Source organism: Miscanthus floridulus, chromosome 8 (assembly GCF_019320115.1).
Source record: "Miscanthus floridulus cultivar M001 chromosome 8, ASM1932011v1, whole genome shotgun sequence".
NCBI lineage: Eukaryota > Viridiplantae > Streptophyta > Magnoliopsida > Poales > Poaceae > Miscanthus > Miscanthus floridulus.
The window spans coordinates 199,756,988-199,767,415 of record NC_089587.1 but is presented as its reverse complement, the minus strand read 5'-3'; positions in this window follow the sequence as shown (position 1 = coordinate 199,767,415).

The following is a 10,428-nucleotide window of genomic DNA, read 5'->3' as shown; positions in this document are numbered from 1 at the left end:
GTGACCAGACTCTGCTATTCAGCGTCTGGTCAGATGGTGGTTCAGCGTCCGGTCGATCGAAGACGAAGGAGACTGCTTGCATCGGACTCTGGCTGTGTCCGGTCGGTGTTCACCGGACGCGTTCGGTCATGATTCCAGGGGTTTTGGACCTCTTTGGAATCGACCCGACCATTGCACTGCCACGTCTCCCCGCACCCATGCGCCGCCGATCCTCCCATGTCGTTGTGCCGCAAGCTCTAGCGCCGTACTGCTTTCCCACCGTGAGCCCATGCTGCTCCCCATGCCACCGTGCCCTATCTGCGCCGCCATGCCCGCAACGCCCGCACCTTGCTCTAGCGCCGCCGCCCACGCACGTGCCCTAGTGTTGCCGGGCCACTGCCCTACTTCAGCGCCGCATCCAGAGCCCTGCTGGAACCCAAGCCACTGATCCACGCCCGATCCAGCGCAACATTGTCTCGCCGAACCCTAGCCTCACATTGCCGATCCGGTGGTTCCCCGATTCGTTTCTCTTCTCGTTGTTTCACCGGTTCGTAAGGTAGCAAGCCCTCGTTTCCAATTTTGTATCTATTGCTTGCTCTCTTAGGGTTTTGTATCTCTAGATATCTTGTATTTATTTGTATATCATATCTATTCTATCGTGCAGCGAGTCGGTGCCGTTGTGGTCCCATTGGTAGTTGTCAGTTAACTCGGGGCCAAGCTCACGAGTACGGATCGAGGTCAAGCCTCTGAAGTGACAGTTGGTAGTTGATTCTTGTTAGAGCAGTTATTCTTTTTAGCTTCATCAGATGGCTTGTGTTAAGAATGTCGAAGGAGGTCCTGGTGATGAGGATCCGAGGCCCCCGCCTTGCCAGCCTACAGATGCAAAAGGCTAGGCGACGAAGAAGCTAGCAACAAGGAAGCACAAGTACCCTGATGCAGATATAAAGAGAGCAGCCGCATTTGTAGAGGCCACAGAGCGTGCAAAGAGAGGAGGTGCTCAGAGTGGTGTTGATATTGCAGATCGGCTTTCTCCATCTACGAGGGCTGCACTTGAGCAAGTTGAGCGCCGTCATGGTGGTCCAGCTGGGACTGTCATGGTTAGAGGATGGCATGTGGCTATTGATGAGAGTCAGCCTTAGGGGGAGTCACAGCAGCAGCCACAGCCAGCAGAGCAGACTCAAGAGGGAGAGCAGGCTAAAGAGATAGAGCAGGCACCTCAGCCACAGCTTTGACGCTCTGGTCGTACCCATGCTCTAGTCACACCGAGGTCAGAGACATAGCGGTAGGGTTCTCATCCACCACCTAGACCACAGGGTCAGCCTCCAGTGCCTCATCTAGATTTGAGGGCTGCCATGGCCAAGCAGGTGCAGCAGCTCAGATTTGTGGACTTTGAGTAGTGGTTCCCGCTGAGGAGAGATGACCGAGCTTCAGAGGGCTTCTACACACCACTACAGGAAGATTTTTATAATGCATATCTTAACAGTGGGGCAGTATTCAGATCTCAGAGGGTGTGCAACATTGAGTCCATTGTAGCAGCAGCTGGAGAGCATATTCGTCCTTACTTAGCTTACCTGCCAGGGCTGACAAATTTACTTGGACGGATAGACTTATATGTTTCATCTTGGGTCCATCAGTTCTATGCTACACTTTGGATTGACCCCGCAGCACAGATTCATTCACTTTGCTTTTAGAGGTAGAGATTATAGGCTGATGAGCTCTAGGGTCAAAGAGATACTCAGGCTTTAGGAGTAGCCCATCAGGTTTCATGAGGTTTGCTATGGACAGATAGCGCCTCCCAGACACCCTCATGGCGGTCTTATGCCTCCTACATATCTAGTCTGTCATTGCTTCATAGAGCCTTTTGGTGAGTGGTCGAGTAGGACACCCAGTGATCTCACTCCTACTGCTAGAGTGCTTGATGCTATTATGAGGAGGACACTGCTTTCAAGGATGGGGTATCATGAGGGCTTGACTCGCATACAGCTATGGCTACTAAACTCTCTAATGCAGCAGACTGTGTTTGACATTTGTGATCTCCTTCTATTAGAAATAGAGGATACTATTGCAGAGGGGTTCAGGGGTCATAGGCAACTGCAATATGCTCACTGGATTACATTCTTGATCCACTAGGCAGTTACTGTGAGGCCACCTGAGATACTAGCAAAGTATAGTGGTGCTACTACAGAGTTCCCTGCGTACAACATGACTCAGATGGTTTGCCATAGTGCAGTGAGGACTCCTAGCCAGCCGTGTCATCGTCTAGAGGTGCCAGAGACTGTAGCCCAGCAGGATGAGACTATCAGGGGCATAACAGCTACTGAGGAGGAGCAGTTAGATGCTCAGCAGGAGGGGATTGTCGAGAGCGACCCCAGTGATAGCTCAGATGAGGACTACCACGATATCCCTTAGATGCCTCAACGACGACATGACCATGAGGCCGATAGCTCTAGTTCAGCTCCACCTACACCACAGACAGACCTCGCTCTACTTGCCATACTTGAGTGGATGAGGCAGAATCAGGCTCGCCAGGCTTAGGAGACCACTGCTACTTTCGCACAGTTCTAGACTAGACATGATGAGTTCCAGCGACAGCAGTAGTAGACTATACAGCAGTAGCAGCAGACCATGCATCAGCAGCAGCTTCTCATGCAGCAACAGTTACTTGGGTTTATGCAGCATGTTGTGATAGCTATTGGGGCTCCACCGCCACAGCCTTCACCCCAGCTTGGTCAGCCTGCCACCACTTCTATGACTCTAGCTTTACAGCCCAGTGGGCTTCAGAGTTAGGGACCGCCAGCACCATAGTTTCCTTCACCTACAAAGTAGGTGTCCTAGTGGTTTGCTTCGCTAGTGCCAGCGCCGCAGTTCACTCCTCTTCATATAGGCTTTACTCTGCCTCAGAGTTCATCGGTGCTCACCTCAGTTTCTAGGAGCCTTGGTGCTTCATTTAGTGAGTTGACAGGGTAGCCTACTCTGCTAGAGCTACATGTCCTAGGTCTTTTCATAGTTGCACCTATTACTAGGACTATAGAGACACTCCCTTCATCTGTTGCATCATCAGAGCAAGCAACGCCAGTTATAGATCTAACCTAGACCGCTTCAGCATCGCTTCTAGCTCTAGAGGGTTAGACTGCTCAGAGCTCTGGATCAGATGATGATGGTACACAGTTCTAGCTCGCTCCTTGTACCTCAGTGCCTGACTCGTCTGCTGCAGCCCCACCGACCAACCCTTAGGTTTTGGTGTTTGACGTCAAAGGGGGAGAGGGATCGAGTATGTTAGACTTAGGGGGAGCGACTTAGGGGGAGCTTAGTATTCTATTTGGTTTTTATGTGTGATATACTATTATGCATTCATGTGTTTACTTTTATGTATCAAACTATATTTATGTGATAGTGATATCTACGTGATCGTGATATTTGATAGACATGTGTGCTCTCAACTTTGAATCTTGTATATGTCATATCACTTGTGTTATGCTCATTTGCTTTGCTTCCACGTTTAACTCCAATGCAAATGAGCTTTATTACTTGTACTCATGCTTATTTCTTATCTTTGGAGTACATTATGTTGGCTTGGGTCATATAAGCTTGCCTAACTCTTTTGTTCTTGTTGACAAAAGCTTATATGATCCAAGCATGTTAAAAACCTCAACTCTTTCACATACTCAAGGTGGTATTGTCATTAATCACTAGAAAGGGAGAGATTGAAAGCATCTAGGCCCCTAGTTGGGTTTCGGTGATTAATGATAATACATGATTACTGTGACTAACGTGTGTTTTGTAGAGGCAATTAAGTTAGGTCATGGTAATGGAGATCGATTGGGCTATCATGGTGGTCATGCCCCTACGATAGAAATCATTTCAGTTTTCAAAGGATAGACGATAAGGTTAAGGATGGACTAGTTCTAAGTGTCGATTGGAGTTGAAAAGACACTTAGAGTAGTTTAGGACTTTGTTTTTCCTTTGGCCGTACTATTAAGGGGGGTATGGATGGGTAGCTTGACCTAGGTGAGTCTAGTGAGTTAGGTGTGGTGCACACTTGCTAAATCTAGCACTAGGTAGCTCCTAAAAAGCCCTTAGATCCATTGGAGTAAACTTCATTCACATATGATCAAGAGTTGGAATTGAATGGAGGGTCAAATACTGACCGGACGCTAGCTCCAGGGTGACCGGACGCTGGCGCAGAGTCTGGTCAGTTCATTTGATCAAGGTGAAATCGTCTAGTGCGACCGAACACTGAGTCCCAGCATTCGGTCGACTCCAGTAAGGTTCTAGAGAGGGAAAATCACGACTGGACGCGTCCGGTCACAACTTAAATACTAGAGTTCGGGGAGAACTGACCGGAGTATCCGGTCACCCCGTAGAGGCACATAACGGTTCGTTTTTCAGCCATGATTATAAATACTTCCTCCACTCATGTGTGGGGGTACTTTTGCTCATTCCAACAGCTGAGAAACATCTTTGAGAGTGCCATGAAGAGCAAGGTCCTAGTGAGGTGATTGAGATTTGAGAATCCCAAAGAGAGCCCTCATTAGTGAAGGCAAGAGTAGCAAAGTGTGCATCCACCCTTCTCATTAGGCTTGTCGTGGTCAAGTGAGAGTTCATGCTTGTTACTCTTGGTGATCGCCATCACCTATTCAGCTTGGTGGTGATTGGGACATAGGTTGCTAAACTTTTGCCATGCTAGAGTAGGATTGGAACATAGGTTGCTAAACTTTTGTGCGGTAGATCAATAGAACACTTTCTAGGCACAAGGGGTTAATTGGGCTAACCATAGGATTCAATTATTGCAAAGAAATTTTGAATTAGCCTAATTCACCCCCCCTCTTGGGTATCTTGATCCTTTCAAGATGCTTCAGCTAGAAGCCATGGAGTAGCTGGATGAATGTTACCGAGAACATGGGCCATGTTTGTTTCACTGAAATTTGGCTTATGCTAATTTGTTGTGAGAGGAAAACATTGTTCGTTCGCTGAAAAGTATTGCTGAAGTAGTGCTGAAAACAGGGCACATGACTCGGGCAGTGCTAGCGGCCATCATAATGTACTTGACGCAAGAGACACGAAAAAGTATGGAAGCAGATTGACCTGCTCGAGTGCTCATAGTTTGCTGCCATTCTGAACATAAGTACATGATGCGCTCTTGGGCTTGGCGTCTTTGTCTGTCCGTAGACATATAGGGATAGTTTGGTTGGGTGACTAACCCCCAACCAGGCTCTAGGAAGCCACCTTTGGGTTGTTTAGCTGCCTATTTGGAGCCCAAAGCCAGGCTCTAGTGAGCCACCCACCACCCTCTAGGTTCTAGAAACACGTAGAGGATGCCAGGCTTGGCTAAGACTATCTCCAACAATGCGACCTTAAACTCGAGACCCATTGTAAGGTACGGTCACATTGTGCAAAAGGATCACATACCTAAAAGTTGCCTTCTCCAACAGCAGACGCAAAAGAGAAACCCAGAACCATAGTTGCTGCCGTCGTCGTCCAAGTGCACTGGCGGTGCCCCCTCTCCCGACCTCCAAGTAGCAGTCGCGCCCCCTCTCTCAGCCCCCAAGCAGCGGCGGCACGTGGTTCCCCGGGGCGAGGCTAGGGCCGCTAGGGCTACGGACGAAGGTCGACAGCAGCGGATCTGGCTCCCTTGCCTCATCTCCACCTCACCTCCTATGGGCCCACCATGGTCGACGGCGCTGGATATTTGGGTCATGACGGAGAGAGTAGGATTATTTGGGTTTCCGACGCAAAATATGTCCTTCGTTTGCCTATCCTGTTGGACCGTATTTTTTACTGTGAACAATGCATTTTGTGTTCGGGTAGCAATATGCATAGGCTGTTAGAGATAGTCTAAGCACTAGTGCCCATTCCCCTCACCTCACATCTCACCTGTGCACCCGTCCTTCCTCGCCGATGCATCTGCTCCTTCGCCACGCATGGCGGCCCGCATCTGCTCCTTCAACACGATGGTGAGCTCACGTGGCACGGCGTGGACCCCAGCTGAGCTCTTCTATCATCCCCGTATGCTAGATCTCACAACCCCAGCCTCATCTAGCATCTACGCCTGACCGTGCCCCTTTGACCTCGCCAGTGTGCAAGGCGGTTACCGAGCTCATCTCCATGCTCGTCCTTCTTCACGAATTATGCTCGCCCATCTCTGCGCTCGCCGTGCTCGTGGCTAGAGGTCCCCTACTCGTGGTGGCTACTCTATTCTGAGGAGACCACTGACCAGGCCTCGAGGAAACCACTCATGCCGCTACTGGCTCAGGCACCCTCTCGCACGAGCCTTGCCCCAACACCAGCCGTGGACATGGCGTAGCTCCTCCATCGTGAAGAAGGACGACTCATGTAGCTAGCGACTCGAGTAGCAAAGCGAGAGCAGCTAGCAACTAGAGCCAATGACTCGTGAAGAAGCACGATGTGTTCATGGCCGCCATGATTGTTGTTGGTGTTTCGAGTTGCCACCGACTAGTAAATTTCTAATATTGCACGTCTGGCTCGGATGGTGTGCTAAGAGGACACGAGGTTTATACTGGTTCGAGCAGAATGTCCCTACGTCTAGTTCGTTGCTGCCGCTCATGTTACTAGCACTGAAAGTTTATAGTAGGGGTTACAAACAGGCGAGAGAGGGACAGGTCCCAAGTCTCTGATGGAAAGGGTGAACGGGTGCCGAGAGCTTGGTCATTGCTCGGTTGTATGTTCAGGGTTCGATGAGTTGATTGGATTTAAGCCTCTTGTAGTGCGTTGTGATGAGTTCCAATTCGATTGACTTGAGTCCGATGTCCCCTAATGGGACGCCCTGCTTTCCCTTTTATAGGCCAAGGGAAAGCAGGGGTTACAACTGAGGGAAAAAAGGAGAATCAGAAGGAGAAGAAGTCCTCCAGGATCACGGGTTTCTTCTTCTCTTCTAAGCGCCATGCACAGGCATCGTCTCTCGGTCATGGCGCTCCACTCTGTCCTGGCGGGCATCGTGGTGAACTGACACACCTGTTAGTGTTCGTACGAGGGTTAGGTAGAACAACATCGGTTCGCCCGATGCTGTTCTTGATGTGAGTCCTTAGGTATGGCCTATCAAAGCCATAGGTTATATCGGGGCATGCCGGTGACCTCCTTGGTATTAGAGCTTTGACCTAGGCCCATATACTTGGACCTAGAGTGGTCGGCAGTGGTATGGGTCTCCATCGGGCGAGATAGAGCCCTCGGCCTTGGGGTCTGGTGAGGTAGAGCCATCCTCAGGGGTTGGGCGAGGCAAAGCCCGCGGCCTCAGTGTCAAGCGAGGCAGAGCCAACTCTCAAGAGTCAGGTGAGGCAGAGCCCGTGGCCTCAGTGTCAGGCGAGGCGGAGCCCATACCCAAGGGTCGGGTGAGGCGGAGCTAGCCCTTAGAGGTCAGGTGAGGCAGAGCCCATGGCCTCGATGTCCGGTGAGGTGGAGCCACCTTCAGGGGTCGGGTGAGGTAGAGCCAACCTCATGGGTCGGGCGAGGTGGAGCCCGCAGCCTTGGTGTCGGGTGAGACAGAGTGACCTTCAGGGGTTAGGTGAGGTAGAGCCTGTGGCCTCGGTGTCAGGCGAGGCAGAGCCAACCCTTAGGGGTTGGGTGAGGTGGAGCCCATGGCCTTGGTGTCGGATGAGGCAGAGCCACCCTCAGGGGTTAGACGAGGCGAAGCCTATGGCCTCAATGTTGGGCAAGGCGGAGCCAACCCTCATGGGTTGGGTGAGGCAGAGCCCGCGGCCTTGGTATCGAGCGAGGCGGAGCCAACGCTTAGTGGTCGAGCGAGGCAGAGTTTGCACACCTGGGGGTCGGTTGGAGCTGTAGTCGCACTCTTGACTGCTCGGATGAATGAATGTTGATGGTTATTAACTCCTCTTTGGGTACCCTAGTTATTAGCTCCTCCTCTTTGGTGCGGTCAGAGGGGACCAGCTCGCTCATGGCCCATGCTATTTAGATCACAGCTCAGGTGCACCAGCTCAAGAGGAATGCACTTCATGCCAGGGTCAACCAATCCTTTGTGATTGCTCGTTCTCATTATGGGGACAACATCGACCTAGAGACGATGAGCCATGGCTTCATGCTTGGCTATGAAGCCTATGAGCTAGAGGAGATGGAGACGACGGTGGCTCCCCTTTCGTAGGACCTGGCAAACAGAATAGAGAACATAGTTCTCCCCCGGAGGAGTTAGTTAGCCAAATAGGTCAGGTAATCATTCATGTAACAAGCGAGCAAGCTCCGACTCCTCTGTACTATCCAAACAAACTTATCATTTTGTTTCATTTGATCAAATTTGTTTTTCCTCCCTTTTATATGTGAAAAGGGGTTCATGTGTTCTGACCCTTCCGTTTGTTAAGACTGTAGGGCCCGAGGTGTAGGAGGAAAACTCTGATCATGCTGGTGAGCAAAGGCGCCATAACCGCCAAGGCGTAGGTTTCTCGCAGTCCGACCAATTTTGATTAGTCGTTCATTTCTGCAGACCTTGCCACTAGGTTTTAGCGCTAAAAAGGGGTCGGGCATCAAGAATGTCTAGCGAATAGATACTCTTGCCAGCCCTCGAGCGAGACCTGACCCCTCACCGTTGCTGGGGTCGGGGGCTCGATAGCGAAATTAATGCACGTAAAGTAAGGGTGATCCGCTGGCACAGGAATTACCTCGATGGCATGAGTGACAGGTTCAGGGAGCACTTACCGGATATGTTCGAGTAGAAACTGGGTCCGTCGTTCGCAACAGGGTCGGCATAACCCGCGTGGGGCATCTTGCTGCTTCCTACCCATCCGTCGACAGCGGCTAAGCCATCCGGTCAACTTGTATTGCCCCGCTAGGACAAGACTTACCTGTGGAGATAGCGAATGAGAACATCCCACGCAACAATTTAGTTAGGTAGATAAGCCAGGCAGCGAACTTGTAATAAATGGACAAGCTCTTAAATTTCGTTATAGCCAAACGGCTTTTGAGCCCTTCTCTCCTTTTTAGATAAAAAGGTTAGTGCATTCCGACCCTTTCCATCGTTAAGGTCGTAAAGCTCGGGGTGCGGGTGAGCAAATTCTGATCACGCCGGTGAGCAAAGGCGCCGTAGCCACCAAGGCATAGGTCTCTCGCAATCCGATCAGTTATACTTCAAGCTTGTTCCCGCAACCCTAGCTCCTAGGTCTTAACGAGAGAGGGGGTGGGGCATGGAGAATGTTCACCAGGCAGATAGACTCTTAAACGCATACCGACTCTTTCTATGGCTAAGGCCAAAAAGCCTGGGGTGCAAAAAAAACTTTGATCATGCTGGTGAGCAAAAGCGTCGTAGCCGCTAAGGTGTAGGTTTCTCGCAGTCCGGCCAGTTTTACTTAGCGTTTGTTTCCGCAAACTTCACTTCTGGTTCTTAACCGTGAGAAAGGGTTAGACGTAGAGACTATCTATCGGATAGGTACGCTCTTATTAGCCCCTAAGTGAGGGTTGACCCCTTGCCGTTGCTAGGGTCAGGTGTCACAAAAGATCAGAGAGTTCGATAACGAAACTAATAAGAGAAAGTGTGCGTTTATTAAGGGTAAAGGTGACATAGCTGCTCGATGTTCTAGGCATTGACGAAGACTTCACCGTCGACGATCTTGAGCTTGTAGGCACCTGGTCGGAGCACCTTCACGATGATATACGGTCCCTCCCATGGTAGAGAGAGCTTGTGGCAGTCCTTGTTGCTCTCGACAAGGTGGAGCACTAGGTCTCCAACGTTGAAGCCCCGACCCCACACTCGACGGCCGTGATACCAGCGCAACACTTGCTGGTACTTGCCCGAGTGGAGGAGGGCGACATCACGCTCTTCATCTAGCTGGTCTCATTCATATGCTCCCCCTTGTCGAAGCCCCCGGACAAGAACCGCTTTAAGAGGCCACAGTCCTTGTATAGGTGCTCAACGAGGAAAGCATGGTTCAGGCATGGCCCTTTGAGCAACCTCTCGAAGTGGTTCGGGGTTCCCTCGATGGGCTTCCGGTCACCCTTACGGTCGATAGTGGCCATGAGCGAGCCCTCGTGTCGTTGTTTGTTTTTCTTCTTGTTGGGATAGTTGGAGGCACCTTCGTCGGTGTCCTCGTCCCGCTTTGCCTTGCCTGTGAGGATGCATCGGGCAAAGGCCTGAGGTCCTAGCAAGTTAGGGCTTGAGCTTCAGTCCTCGCCACTGTTGTAGCGTCTACCACAACGTGGGTGGTAGCCACGACTAGCCCCCTCCCTCGCATCGCCGTAGGCATGCCTATAGGCATTGAGGGTGTCGCGTGCATCATGGTGGAAGCCAAGACACTCATGCGCTGGAACCACGGTGCACGGCCTGCTGCCTTACTGCGCTTGGTGGACCAGCATGTCTTTGTCAGGTTGTTCTGAGGGCGCGTTACGCCTATGGGCGTCGGGGTGTCACGTGCATCACGGTGGGCCAAGATGCTCATGCACCGGAATCGCGGTGCGTCACGGTGGGCGCTCCGGACAAGGTATTCCGAAGAG